Below are 15,633 nucleotides of genomic sequence, written 5' to 3' on the forward strand. Positions count from 1 at the left end.
TCGCTCAGCAGGAAGTCCTGTGTCCTCAGCTATAATTTTTGGGCGCTTTGAGCACTGAAAGCAGAAATCTACAAAGCAATGTGCGCGCGAGACTGGGATTAGCAGAACCAGCACATGCTGTATTATTACAAGAGCAAAGTAAGTTTTCATCCCAAGACTTTTGTTACATTACATGAAGATGACCCTGATCAGAGAATGCAGTACTGTGAGTGGTTTTGGAACATGTGCAAGAGGATGAGGCCTTCGTAGGAAACGTTGTTTGGGCCGATGAGGCACAATTTAAGTTAAATGGAACTGTTAACCGGCATAACTGCATCTAAAATAAGGGCATACACTAGAAAGAAAATATCGCTTCTCGTTTCTCTTTTTTGTAATGGCTGATCACTGCTGAAAACCTGCCTAGTTACATATTAAAATCACCAGACATAACCATAACAAAGTAGCTTCAATGTAAGCATTTCTCTTATACGATCCTTGGTAAGCATCGATAATGAATGTTCCCCTACCCTAGTAACGATAAAAGTTAAGATGAAATAAATCAAGATATTTATAATTAAGTCTGTTTTCACGCTCAGTGATGAATGAAGGAAATAAACACACTTTCTCACTCAAGTTAATGTTACATATTTCTGTCTTTATGGTGATGTACAGTAGGCATAATATAACCATATTCTTGAAAAGAGGGGAGTGTTAAACTATGCAATTTATTTAATAAGTCTTTGCAGTGTGGTTTTCGAAAGTTCCAGGCATTACTTAATGCCTTTCCTCTCTTTTGCGCGGACGTTTCCTTCTCTCTACAATAACCAGTCAAGGAGAGAGATTATTGGGCGTATTTTCAGCTTGCAAGCTCGTTATATCTTCAAGCTTATCCAGGAAACATATAGGAGTACTAATGTGCCAAGCTACGTGAACGGAAATGAGGTTAGCTTTCAAGCTCACTGCGGAATTTAGAATGATAATGTTACTAGTTCTACTAACTACTTCTATGGTTTTCATATACGCGGAGGTGCCAGAATTTTGTCCCGCAAGAGTTATTTTATGTACCGGTAGATATAGACATGAAACTGGCGTATTTGGGCACTTTCAAATACTGCCAAACTCAAACCCGCCAACTTGAGCTAGTCATACATTCTCTCCTTCACTCGCTTAAATTAATTTTAAACATTTCCTGCCTTGATTCTGATGTACGGATTACTATCCCTTTCAGACCGTGTACGCACAGTTGTGCTGGTTCGTATTTTATTTATATCTGAGCTTATTTGACGTTTTCTTGGCGCTAGACCAGACTGCAGTGCTTGCGCGGGACACGTTGCATGTACTTCAGCTGTTTTTATTTAGTACTTGACCACCAGGGGGCAGGAAGAAGGGTTTAAAAATACAGTTCATTAGCAAGATGGCAGGAAGCAGTAATGCCTACAGTAAGTATTTATTTATTTCATTCCTATTAATCTAGAATCTTTACTGAATATCAGAATATAATAAATGAAGCGTGTAGATTTTGTAGCAAACGTAAATTGTGAACTTACAACACGTAATACCATGAGGTTTTGAATGTTGATACGCACATATGTGCGGGCTAGGTTTCCTTACAGGCAATGCATGCAGGAGTGCTGGGTGCTGTCACAAAAAGGACTGTGAAAGCAAAATTCGTACCCTACATGAGAAATGTAATGTATAAGATTTTAATTGTTTAAAATCATTCCACACTGTAAAATAGAACATTCGATGTGTACACGTGCATATTCACATGTACTGAGTTGAATTTTTTTATTTTTTGCAAGTAGTGAATGAAGTCCTGACACGCACAATTGTGTGGGTTCTGTTTTTCAGCCGATAGTTCTTATTTTGTAAAATAAACTGTAAAAACATGTATTTGATAGCATTTTAGCAAGTTTTTGACGTTTTGACACCTCCAGAATTCTTTCAGGTCTGACGACAAGTTGCTGCTGCCAAAAGGGCAGTAAAAGCAAAACTCTTCCTCAATGTAGAAAATGTAACGTTTACTTGTGTTTCAACGATTTAATTGTTTTAAATTATTCCCCACTGTAAAATAGAACATTTGATCATGTACATATGTATATTCACATGCATTGAGGTAATTTTTCTTTTTTGTAAATAGTGAATTAAGTCCTGACACGCACAATTGTGCGACTGCTTTTCTTTCAGATGTTAATTTTTATTTTGTAGAATAAACTAAAAATATATGTATTTAAGAGCATTTTAGTCAGTTTTTGACGTACAAACAAAAATTCACACCGCCAGTTTTCTTTCAGGTCTGAAAGGGCTATAACTGTATTCTTAAAGGGAGTGGGGAGGGAGAGAGAATATAGATTGTATAATTCATTGCAATTTCTATAAGTTCAATGATTTACCACATAGGAGATATCTATCCTTCCTTTTAATAATAATGCTAATAGATTTACATGCCACTAAGTACTTTTACAGTTTTCGGAGATGCCAGAATTTTGTCCTGCAGGAGTTCTTTTACGTGCCAGTAAATCTACGGATATGAGACTGATGTATTTGAGCACCTTCAAATATCACCGGACCGAGGCAGGACCGAACCTGCTAAGTTGAGGTCAGAAGGTCGGTGCCTCAGCCTTCTGAGCCGCTCAGTCCGGTGTCCTTCCTTTTGCTTGGATGCTGTCTTCTTTTTTCAATAAGGAGGAGGGGATGGGGGCATTTTAAACATATCTCCAGCTTGCAAGTTGGTGTATCTCAAGCCTACAACATTAGGGAAACCCAGGAAATGTACAGGAGCACTAATGAGTCAAACAACATTACCAGATTTTTACATATATATTGCCTTAAATCACATGAAGGCAAGGATGGGATAGAAAAGAGGGCTAGGACTTAAAATGAAAATATGCAGTCATTGCCTTATTAAAGGTACAGCCACAGCACTGGCCTGAAATGAAAATGAGGGAAACACACACACACACAAAAAGAAAGAAACCTCCAGACCTGCCGACTGTGGGGTTCGAATCTACCATCTGAAAGCAAGCTCACAGCAATGTGATCGAACTGCACAACCAGTTCACTCAGTTTCTTATGATGCGTAATAGGCCTACCACATGGGCGACCCACTTACCTGTATATGGATCATCAGTTATACATGTATGTAAGAACATTATGCACCTTAATAAAAGATACTTCCCTAGTTGGTTGTCTGATTGGTGCACGTATAACCATGGGCGCCCGCAAGGGGGGGCGCTTGCCCCCCCCTGGAATTCTAAAAAGTTTATGTTCAGTTGTTTAATATCATACCAGATTATTTCATAAACTGAACTTACTGACAGTCATCGAGCATCTGTTATATTCGCAAATTTCTGTAAACAATTTAATGTTGCTGACGTTATATTGGTATTTATATTCAAGCAAACTGTTAATGTGCCCCCCCTTGGAAAAGATCCTGCGGGCGCCCATGCGTATAACAAAATACATTTGCGAAGAAATACTTTTATTTTATATTTATTTTACATCATAAAGAAGTCATGTTGTCATAGCAATAACAATATGCAACGAAATAAATGAATCCAAAGAGATAAGCATAATTTATTGTATTAAATATTAGTTTATTTACATGTTAATAGGGATGTAGTAGTAATAATAATAACAACAAAAGTCTGCAATCAGGAAAAAGAAAAGAAATACAATTAAAAATAAATATAATTTACAACAAGAGCCATTCCATAGTCACAGAATTACAAAGCAGGGGTGTGCATATACAAACATAATAGACATGAATACTAGTATTTAAAAAGCAAAGTCATCTCTGTACAGACCATGAAGACCATTGGAAGGGTGGAAGGTAAAGGCTTCCACTATCCATAATACTGGCACTTGGTGGGCTAGAGTGGTTAGCTCTACACACGACCACCTTTGCCCCAGTAGTTAACCTGGTACACATTTATCATATGCAAAATATTCCTTCCAAATTATGCTAAACCCCTGTCACTCATGTTAAGCCTACTAGGGTGGTAAACACATAAATAAGAATGCCAATGACCGGGTGAGTTGGCCGTGTGGTTAGGGGTGCGTGGCTGTGAGCTTGCATCCAGGAGATAGTGAGTTTGAATCCCACTGTCGGTAGCCCTGAAGATGGTTTTCCGTTGTTTCCCATTTTCACACCAGGCAAATGCCATTAGTAGAATGCCAATGAAAGTATTTTCCTTCTGGACCTTCATGCCGGACAGATGTTTTTTCCTACACAAATTTTTTCACTATAATGATTTATCTATAGAGCGAAACCGCTACTCAGTGTGCGTTTCGTAGCTATCCAGATGGAATTGGTAATGCACTATGTATACGTAAGACTTTTTACAATTACCTCTCAAGTGACATTTCAGCTGAGTGACAACGCTAAAAAGAATATGGACTTCGAGATTGGCTTTCCTGAAGAGGGTTTTCTGCAATTTCCCATTTTCAAACATCAATTCAAGAGTTATCTGTATCAGTGTGCCAAAAAACAAATAGCAATATCACTGATCTCTTTCATTTCATCATCAGTGGCTTACAATTTAATGTCAAAAATTTCACTTTTGGTCCATATTGAATCAAGATTTACATTAAGAAATATGGGTAAGTGGTTCCACCTATTCAATACTAGAACGTTGTGAAGTTATTAATATGTCAGTCACATATTTATTTGATCTCATTATTGGGACCAGTTTTGGCAGCTATACTTGCCACCATCAGCCTAAGAAAATTCTTACAAAGCATTCTGAAAACTACACTACATTACTAAATGGTTAGAGTGCTGGCCTTTGGTCAGAGGGTCCCGGGTTTGATTCCCGGGAGGGTCGGGAATTTTAACCGCCCTTGGTTAATTTCTCTGGCACGGGGGCTGGGTGTATGCATCATCTTCATCATCATTTCACTATTATTGTGTAAAATAGCAGCTTACTAGTTTTGACAAGCACAGTATGTTCAACAGCGACTCATGAATGATGACGGGCAGGATGTCCAACCTCACTAATCTATGTTCCAGACTATTTCTACTTAAAAATTGTATTTGTTCTCCACTGTGATTTTGCAATTTTTGCTAAATATTTATGTGGCTGAAATGAAGGTGGATAAGCTACATGGTCTCCTTTTTATAGGAGGAATGTATCGTGGAAATGAAACTCATAATTTGGGTTTCATGTAGATTATAGTTTCTCTAAGATATGTTGATGGTAATTCAGTCATGTACAACGACGATGTCTTTCATGGTAAAGATGAATTAATTTGCAATGCTATCTGTCTTAATGGTAATGTACTATGTATCTGTACTAGTGTTGGCTACTGAGTGCATGATTTGAAGCAGTGTATCGATTTATTCAAGTGTCCGAGTGAATCGATTCACAGGAAGGCGAGCTCATGGCACACGATTCAGCTGACTCGCAGCAGACAGTGCTGAGTGGCGCACTCACGGCTCACAAGCGGGACACTGGATATTGGTGGAGAGCTGAGCCTTCAATGCACTCAATCATGGATCAGTGAGACACAACACACACACGGTTCATTATTGGTACACTGGACATTGGCCGCGAGCTGAATTTCCTCTGAAGCAATACATACAGAGCCATGGTACACTGAAAGAATCGTACGCTATAATGGACTCTCAAGCTCAGCTCATTTGAAAATAATATCCACTTGCATTCACTGTCCTCTTCTTACAGGGAGTTTTAAGTAATAGATGGATTTATTTGCAGTGTTAAAAAGATAGTCAAAACATAATTTCAAAGTACCTAGCTTGTAAGTAGGTAGGCTATTAGGTTATTCTATTTACCGTATTAGTTAATCAATTAGTATTTTTATAACTAGTTGACGTTCGACAATTATTTAAACTCAACTTTCTAGCCTCCACGCCTGGCTAAGTGGCTCATACGGTTGAGGCGCTGACCTTCTGAACCCAACTGGGCAGGTTCGATCATGGCTCAGTGTGATGGTATTTGAAGGTTCTTATCCTAGTGTTGGTAGATTTACTGGCACGTAAAAGAACTGCAGGACTAAATTCCAGCACCTCGGCATCTCCAAGAACCATAAAAGTTGTTAGTGGGATATAAAGCCAATAACATTATTATCTAGCCTACCCTATGACTATGAGTAATGTTCATGACCACTTGAAATTATCTGTTTTATATTCGGAGAAACCGCTTGGTATTCTCTCAGTTCGTATGTCGCATCATTGCACAATACTTCAATAATCGAATCACAAGGTCATTGGTGTGCATGGACAGTGAATACATAAGCAGACTGATGCAATAGCTTAAATAAAAAGATGTTTAATCAGAAAACCAGTGGGCTACTGTACATCTCGTGTAGCCTATACAAAATATGACGATTTAAAAAATCCTCTGCTGATAGAAAAAGACATTTTCAAAGATGACCGAGTTAGTTGGGCGTGTGTTTAGGGTCATGTAGCTATGGGCTTACATTCAGGGAATGGTGGGTTTGAATCCTATCGTTGGCAGCCTTTAAGATGATTTCCCATTTTCACACCAGGCACATGTTTGTGCTGTACCTTAATTAAGGTCATGGCTGCTTCCTTCCCACTTCTAGCACTTTCCTATCTCTTCGTCACCATAAGACCTATCTGTGTCGGTGCAACGTAAAGCAACTTATTTGATTTACATATATATTGCCTTAAATCACATGAAGGCAAGGATGGAATAGAAAAGAGGGCTAGGACTTAAAATGAAAATATGCAGTCATTGCCTTATTAAAGGTACAGCCACAGCACTGGCCTGAAATGAAAATGAGGGAAACACACACACACACACAAAAAGAAAGAAACCTCCAGACCTGTCGACTGTGGGGTTTGAATCTACCATCTGAAAGCAAGCTCACAGCAATGTGATCGAACTGCACAACCAGTTCACTCAGTTTCTTATGATGCGTAATAGGCCTACCACATGGGCGACCCACTTACCTGTATATGGATCATCAGTTATACATGTATGTAAGAACATTATGCACCTTAATAAAAGATACTTCCCTAGTTGGTTGTCTGATTGGTGCACGTATAACCATGGGCGCCCGCAAGGGGGGGCGCTTGCCCCCCCCTGGAATTCTAAAAAGTTTATGTTCAGTTGTTTAATATCATACCAGATTATTTCATAAACTGAACTTACTGACAGTCATCGAGCATCTGTTATATTCGCAAATTTCTGTAAACAATTTAATGTTGCTGACGTTATATTGGTATTTATATTCAAGCAAACTGTTAATGTGCCCCCCCTTGGAAAAGATCCTGCGGGCGCCCATGCGTATAACAAAATACATTTGCGAAGAAATACTTTTATTTTATATTTATTTTACATCATAAAGAAGTCATGTTGTCATAGCAATAACAATATGCAACGAAATAAATGAATCCAAAGAGATAAGCATAATTTATTGTATTAAATATTAGTTTATTTACATGTTAATAGGGATGTAGTAGTAATAATAATAACAACAAAAGTCTGCAATCAGGAAAAAGAAAAGAAATACAATTAAAAATAAATATAATTTACAACAAGAGCCATTCCATAGTCACAGAATTACAAAGCAGGGGTGTGCATATACAAACATAATAGACATGAATACTAGTATTTAAAAAGCAAAGTCATCTCTGTACAGACCATGAAGACCATTGGAAGGGTGGAAGGTAAAGGCTTCCACTATCCATAATACTGGCACTTGGTGGGCTAGAGTGGTTAGCTCTACACACGACCACCTTTGCCCCAGTAGTTAACCTGGTACACATTTATCATATGCAAAATATTCCTTCCAAATTATGCTAAACCCCTGTCACTCATGTTAAGCCTACTAGGGTGGTAAACACATAAATAAGAATGCCAATGACCGGGTGAGTTGGCCGTGTGGTTAGGGGTGCGTGGCTGTGAGCTTGCATCCAGGAGATAGTGAGTTTGAATCCCACTGTCGGTAGCCCTGAAGATGGTTTTCCGTTGTTTCCCATTTTCACACCAGGCAAATGCCATTAGTAGAATGCCAATGAAAGTATTTTCCTTCTGGACCTTCATGCCGGACAGATGTTTTTTCCTACACAAATTTTTTCACTATAATGATTTATCTATAGAGCGAAACCGCTACTCAGTGTGCGTTTCGTAGCTATCCAGATGGAATTGGTAATGCACTATGTATCCGTACAGCCTATACGTAAGACTTTTTACAATTACCTCTCAAGTGACATTTCAGCTGAGTGACAACGCTAAAAAGAATATGGACTTCGAGATTGGCTTTCCTGAAGAGGGTTTTCTGCAATTTCCCATTTTCAAACATCAATTCAAGAGTTATCTGTATCAGTGTGCCAAAAAACAAATAGCAATATCACTGATCTCTTTCATTTCATCATCAGTGGCTTACAATTTAATGTCAAAAATTTCACTTTTGGTCCATATTGAATCAAGATTTACATTAAGAAATATGGGTAAGTGGTTCCACCTATTCAATACTAGAACGTTGTGAAGTTATTAATATGTCAGTCACATATTTATTTGATCTCATTATTGGGACCAGTTTTGGCAGCTATACTTGCCACCATCAGCCTAAGAAAATTCTTACAAAGCATTCTGAAAACTACACTACATTACTAAATGGTTAGAGTGCTGGCCTTTGGTCAGAGGGTCCCGGGTTTGATTCCCGGGAGGGTCGGGAATTTTAACCGCCCTTGGTTAATTTCTCTGGCACGGGGGCTGGGTGTATGCATCATCTTCATCATCATTTCACTATTATTGTGTAAAATAGCAGCTTACTAGTTTTGACAAGCACAGTATGTTCAACAGCGACTCATGAATGATGACGGGCAGGATGTCCAACCTCACTAATCTATGTTCCAGACTATTTCTACTTAAAAATTGTATTTGTTCTCCACTGTGATTTTGCAATTTTTGCTAAATATTTATGTGGCTGAAATGAAGGTGGATAAGCTACATGGTCTCCTTTTTATAGGAGGAATGTATCGTGGAAATGAAACTCATAATTTGGGTTTCATGTAGATTATAGTTTCTCTAAGATATGTTGATGGTAATTCAGTCATGTACAACGACGATGTCTTTCATGGTAAAGATGAATTAATTTGCAATGCTATCTGTCTTAATGGTAATGTACTATGTATCTGTACTAGTGTTGGCTACTGAGTGCATGATTTGAAGCAGTGTATCGATTTATTCAAGTGTCCGAGTGAATCGATTCACAGGAAGGCGAGCTCATGGCACACGATTCAGCTGACTCGCAGCAGACAGTGCTGAGTGGCGCACTCACGGCTCACAAGCGGGACACTGGATATTGGTGGAGAGCTGAGCCTTCAATGCACTCAATCATGGATCAGTGAGACACAACACACACACGGTTCATTATTGGTACACTGGACATTGGCCGCGAGCTGAATTTCCTCTGAAGCAATACATACAGAGCCATGGTACACTGAAAGAATCGTACGCTATAATGGACTCTCAAGCTCAGCTCATTTGAAAATAATATCCACTTGCATTCACTGTCCTCTTCTTACAGGGAGTTTTAAGTAATAGATGGATTTATTTGCAGTGTTAAAAAGGTAGTCAAAACATAATTTCAAAGTACCTAGCTTGTAAGTAGGTAGGCTATTAGGTTATTCTATTTACCGTATTAGTTAATCAATTAGTATTTTTATAACTAGTTGACGTTCGACAATTATTTAAACTCAACTTTCTAGCCTCCACGCCTGGCTAAGTGGCTCATACGGTTGAGGCGCTGACCTTCTGAACCCAACTGGGCAGGTTCGATCATGGCTCAGTGTGATGGTATTTGAAGGTTCTCATCCTAGTGTTGGTAGAATTACTGGCACGTAAAAGAACTGCAGGACTAAATTCCAGCACCTCGGCATCTCCAAGAACCATAAAAGTTGTTAGTGGGATATAAAGCCAATAACATTATTATCTAGCCTACCCTATGACTATGAGTAATGTTCATGACCACTTGAAATTATCTGTTTTATATTCGGAGAAACCGCTTGGTATTCTCTCAGTTCGTATGTCGCATCATTGCACAATACTTCAATAATCGAATCACAAGGTCATTGGTGTGCATGGACAGTGAATACATAAGCAGACTGATGCAATAGCTTAAATAAAAAGATGTTTAATCAGAAAACCAGTGGGCTACTGTACATCTCGTGTAGCCTATACAAAATATGACGATTTAAAAAATCCTCTACTGATAGAAAAAGACATTTTCAAAGATGACCGAGTTAGTTGGGCGTGTGTTTAGGGTCATGTAGCTATGGGCTTACATTCAGGGAATGGTGGGTTTGAATCCTATCGTTGGCAGCCTTTAAGATGATTTCCCATTTTCACACCAGGCACATGTTTGTGCTGTACCTTAATTAAGGTCATGGCTGCTTCCTTCCCACTTCTAGCACTTTCCTATCTCTTCGTCACCATAAGACCTATCTGTGTCGGTGCAACGTAAAGCAACTTATTTGATTTACATTTAATATGTGCACTACTTATTGTGGACACAGGTATTTTTACATCAGATTCTCTCTTTATATACATATGTGAGTTGTGACTTTCAGAGAACTGTGGAAAACCATTAGGTAATGCATAAAATTTGAGTCATGTCAATAATTATTATTATCATTAGTAACTATGTAAGTTTTATGCTGTAATATAATAAGCAAGTATAGTACTGAATCTGAAAGTTAGATGATGCTACAGAAAGCAGTTCATAGAATGATGACCAGATGGCAGCAGCAAGCACTGAATGTTGTTGCTGCTGTCTTATCAGTACACACTACACGAATGCAATAGGATCAATGACTCTAAAGAGCCGTGAATCGGCTCACTGTATCGATTCAGTAACGTGAACGGAATCAAATGAATTGAATATCCCATCACTCATCTGTACAGCCTATATGTAAGACTTCTTACGATTACCTCTCAAGTGGCATTTTAGCTGAGTGACAATGCTAAAAGGACTATGGACTTTGAGACTGGTGGTTCAAGTCGACCCATCGCAAGGAATTTATAACCAGTAAGTTAAATTCACGTAATATGCAAATATATATTGTGTAAATAAATGTAAGACAAAAGAAGTATAATTTAATTCCAAGTTTTATGATTTAAAAGAAATGCATACGTAGTTTAACAGGCGTACAGTGTTTACACGGTGCATTGCCGTCACAGTGCTGTCTCCCTCTTCTCCTCACATTGCGCCACAGCAGTTCAGAATAACTTCACTCTGACTGGACACTGACGACCCCCACCTGCACATCTATACTGCCCTGTAACTATGAATGAATGAATACTGATCTGCATTTAGGGCAGTCGCCCATGTGGCAGATTCCCTATCTGTTGCTTTCCTAGACTTTTCCTAAATGATTTCAATGAAATTGGAATACATTCAGGATAGGATGTAATACTCGAGGGTTTTACATATTTCAGTGTGCTCTTTCAGATGGTGTATGAATTCATTTCAAAAATTCTTAACATTGATTTGATTGTCCCTTGTTAGTACACCTAGATTGTGGTACCAGCATAAAATAGCAATGTTTAGAAAAAAGGTAGCATTTCCCCATAATTTTCAAATGTAATTTCGTTATATCCGAAAGGACAGGGCAATCAGAAATGTATTATTTCCCAGCAATAAAATCCTTAATCTCATGGAATTGCTATTACAATGGTACAGCTAACTCCTCATCTTCTCCTCTTCTTTCTTCTTCTTCCTCCTCTGATTCACTGCTTCCATGATGAATGACTAGTTCCTCCACTTCAGGAACACTTAATGTAGAACTCAATAGTCTTCTTCTCAGTGTGTTTCACTTCATTTCTCCACATCTCTGCTGTCACCTGTAGGATATACTGAAGTATCACAACCTGACAAGTATCCAATATCCAATAAATAACATTTCCACTTGGCCTACCTGATCAAGAGATTCTTTCCACACAGCTCTAGCTCTGTCCAATCCATGATCAGGTCTTGAAGCCACTGTTTTGCTTTAATACTGTCGTAGGACAGTATGGCCTTCATTGTACACCATCTCGTCAACAATGTACTTGGTTTTAAAAGAGTAGAGAAATATTGTTATGCATAGGCCTACATGAAAGTAACCATTATCTAAAGTTATGTTTAGATGCTTCTGTACCTCTTTAAGTGACTTTGATTCATATGATATAACCTTTGCAGCTCATCTTTTGTAGCATTTTCTGGTGGAAAAATCCCTTTCTGCCTCAACCATGACTATAAATTAAAGGAAAAATAAAATTCTGTAACATCATTAAATATCATTCAGTACAAGGAAATATTCAATGTAGTATAATTACCACTAATTGATCTTTCCTCCATTTCGTTGTTGTTTGATGCTTAGCAAGCTTACAGTGATATGCTGCATTATCCATTGTAATAACACAGGGTCCTATATTTCTTAATCCTATGATTAATTGTGTTTCCACCCACATCTGAAATTTCTCACTGTTTGTAGCACTATGATAATCTTGATTTCTCTTCAAGTTTGTGGCAAATATCAGATTAGCACCTGTAAGAATTTTAAGTTTTAGAATGAAGATATTTCTTCTAAAAAGGTATTCCCTAAAAATATGAGATCACCCTCTTCAGGGATAGGCCTATTAATTGACAAAAATTGTAATTTCTGTTGAATGATACAAAAAGATGTCTGATTTTAAGTGAAACCAACTAAAATATAACAAAGTCACCTGATGATGAAGTCAGACAGAGTGAGAAATGATGTTAGAAGGAAGTTGGGATAGGAAAGCTGTGAGAGAGTTGAAAAGAATAAACTAAGGTGGTTCGGACATGTAAAGACGATGGAGGAGAATAGAATTCTAAGATAAGAGAGCAAGAGGAAGACAAGGTGGATTGAATCAGTGAAGAGCGGCATGAGAAGATGAAATTTAAACTGGGACAAGATTGTGGAAGGAAAGAGGAAGATGGAGAAGTGCCATAAATACCCTGATCCAGCAGGAGCTGGATAAGGGGAAATGATGATTATGATGACTGAAGAACCTTACAGTTGTAAATTAACTCGGTCGAAACTGAAAAGGGATAGCTGCAGATATCACAAACTTATAAGATATGACTATAATTTCCATTTATAGTTAAGTGGATAATCTAGATGTATTAAAATACATTTAAAGAAATAATTTAATATTTAAAAAACTTTTAATTTCTTCTAGACATTCTTTTGTGACAAGTTCGTGTAATATTTAAAACAGAAAAACCTTTTGGACAAGATGGGAAAAGTAGTATCTGTGGCAAGATGTAGGAGATCATGGTAAGAATCAAGAGAAGCAACCATCCATAAGGAAGTGAGGCAGGGGAGATATGAGATTTTTCAATCAACTTATCTGCTGATATTCTTCCCTTAGCTCTGTGATGATCCTAAAAATCCACGAGTTAAAAACTTGGGTAGAAGCACTTACAGAATCTGAGCAGCTTACTTTGTAAATTAATTGTGTCACTTGATATGGAATTATATGTGATGGTCTTGATAGAGTTTGTGCTTTTAAACCGGTACCATTTCTACTTATTATTAAATAGGAATGTAATTCACATTTCTTATTCTTTTGTATTGAATAGGTTGAATCTCTTTATCAATTATTTCAATTTTAACTGTTAAGAGTTTGTGCTGGCAAATATGTTTTTAAAAATCTATATATACACTGACTGACAGTGACAATGCAACACCAAGGAGGAGTGGTTCGAAAGGGATGAAAGTTGGGGAAAAAACAGAGACGGCACGGATGAATAATTGATGTTTATTTCAAACCGATATGCAGGTTACACAATGCGCACGGCATCGACTCAGTAGGATGTAGGACCACCGCGAGCGGCGATGCACGCAGAAACACGTCGAGGTACAGAGTCAATAAGAGTGCGGATGGTGTCCTGAGGGATGGTTCTCCATTCTCTGTCAACCATTTGCCACAGTTGGTCGTCCGTACGAGGCTGGGGCAGAGTTTGCAAACGGCGTCCAATGAGATCCCACACGTGTTCGATTGGTGAGAGATCCGGAGAGTACGCTGGCCACGGAAGCATCTGTACACCTCGTAGAGCCTGTTGGGAGATGCGAGCAGTGTGTGGGCGGGCATTATCCTGCTGAAACAGAGCATTGGGCAGCCCCTGAAGGTACGGGAGTGCCACCGGCCGCAGCACATGCTGCACGTAGCGGTGGGCATTTAACGTGCCTTGAATACGCACTAGAGGTGACGTGGAATCATACGCAATAGCGCCCCAAACCATGATGCCGCGTTGTCTAGCGGTAGGGCGCTCCACAGTTACTGCCGGATTTGACCTTTCTCCACGCCGACGCCACACTCGTCTGCGGTGACTATCACTGACAGAACAGAAGCGTGACTCATCGGAGAACACGACGTTCCGCCATTCCCTCATCCAAGTCGCTCTAGCCCGGCACCATGCCAGGCGTGCACGTCTATGCTGTGGAGTCAATGGTAGTCTTCTGAGCAGATGCCGGGAGTGCAGGCCTCCTTCAACCAATCGATGGGAAATTGTTCTGGTCGATATTGGAACAGCCAGGGTGTCTTGCACATGCTGAAGAATGGCGGTTGACGTGGCGTGCGGGGCTGCCACCGCTTGGCGGCGGATGCGCCGATCCTCGCGTGCTGACGTCACTCAGGCTGCGCCTGGACCCCTCGCACGTGCCACATGTCCCTGCGCCAACCATCTTCGCCACAGGCGCTTCACCGTGGACACATCCCTATGGGTATCGGCTGCGATTTGACGAAGTGACCAACCTGCCCTTCTCAGCCCGATCACCATACCCCTCGTAAAGTCGTCTGTCTGCTGGAAATGCCTCCGTTGACGGCGGCCTGGCATTCTTAGCTATACACGTGTCCTGTGGCACACGACAACACGTTCTACAATGACTGTCGGCTGAGAAATCACGGTACGAAGTGGGCCATTCGCCAACGCCGTGTCCCATTTATCGTTCGCTACGTGCGCAGCACAGCGGCGCATTTCACATCATGAGCATACCTCAGTGACGTCAGTCTACCCTGCAATTGGCATAAAGTTCTGACCACTCCTTCTTGGTGTTGCATTTGCTCTGTCAGTCAGTGTATATAAAGTAACTTGTGCTGACTGACTGACTGACTGACTGACTGACTGATTAATCATCGCTGAGCCAAAACTACTGGACATACAGAAATGAAATTTTGAGGATACATTTATATTACAATGTAGGTGCTCGCTAAAGGAGGATTTTTGCGTATTCCGTCGCTAAGGGGGTGAATTTTTGAAATTTGTGTATCTATATCTCAAAACTTTACAAAGTTTACAGATCTAAAAATTGGTATTTAGATTCTCTTCTAAAAATAAAGTAACACATATTATTTTGTTTTCGGAAAATCACAATAGGAGGGGTGAAAATGGGTTGAAAGCCTTTAATGAGGATATTTATATCTCAGAAACTGAAGACATTACAGACCTGAAAAATTTGTATTTGGGATCTCCTTTAAAAATAAAGGAACACATATTTTATTTGTTTTTGGAAAATCCAATTAATGGGGGGTAAAAAGGGGAGTGAATTTTTAAAATGAGTGTATTTATATCTCAAAACTTTAAATGTTTACAGATGTAAAAATTGGTATTTAGAATCTCCTTTAACAATAAAGAAACCCATTTTTTTGT

Source organism: Anabrus simplex, chromosome 14 (assembly GCF_040414725.1).
Source record: "Anabrus simplex isolate iqAnaSimp1 chromosome 14, ASM4041472v1, whole genome shotgun sequence".
In the NCBI taxonomy this organism is placed as follows: Eukaryota; Metazoa; Arthropoda; class Insecta; order Orthoptera; family Tettigoniidae; genus Anabrus; species Anabrus simplex.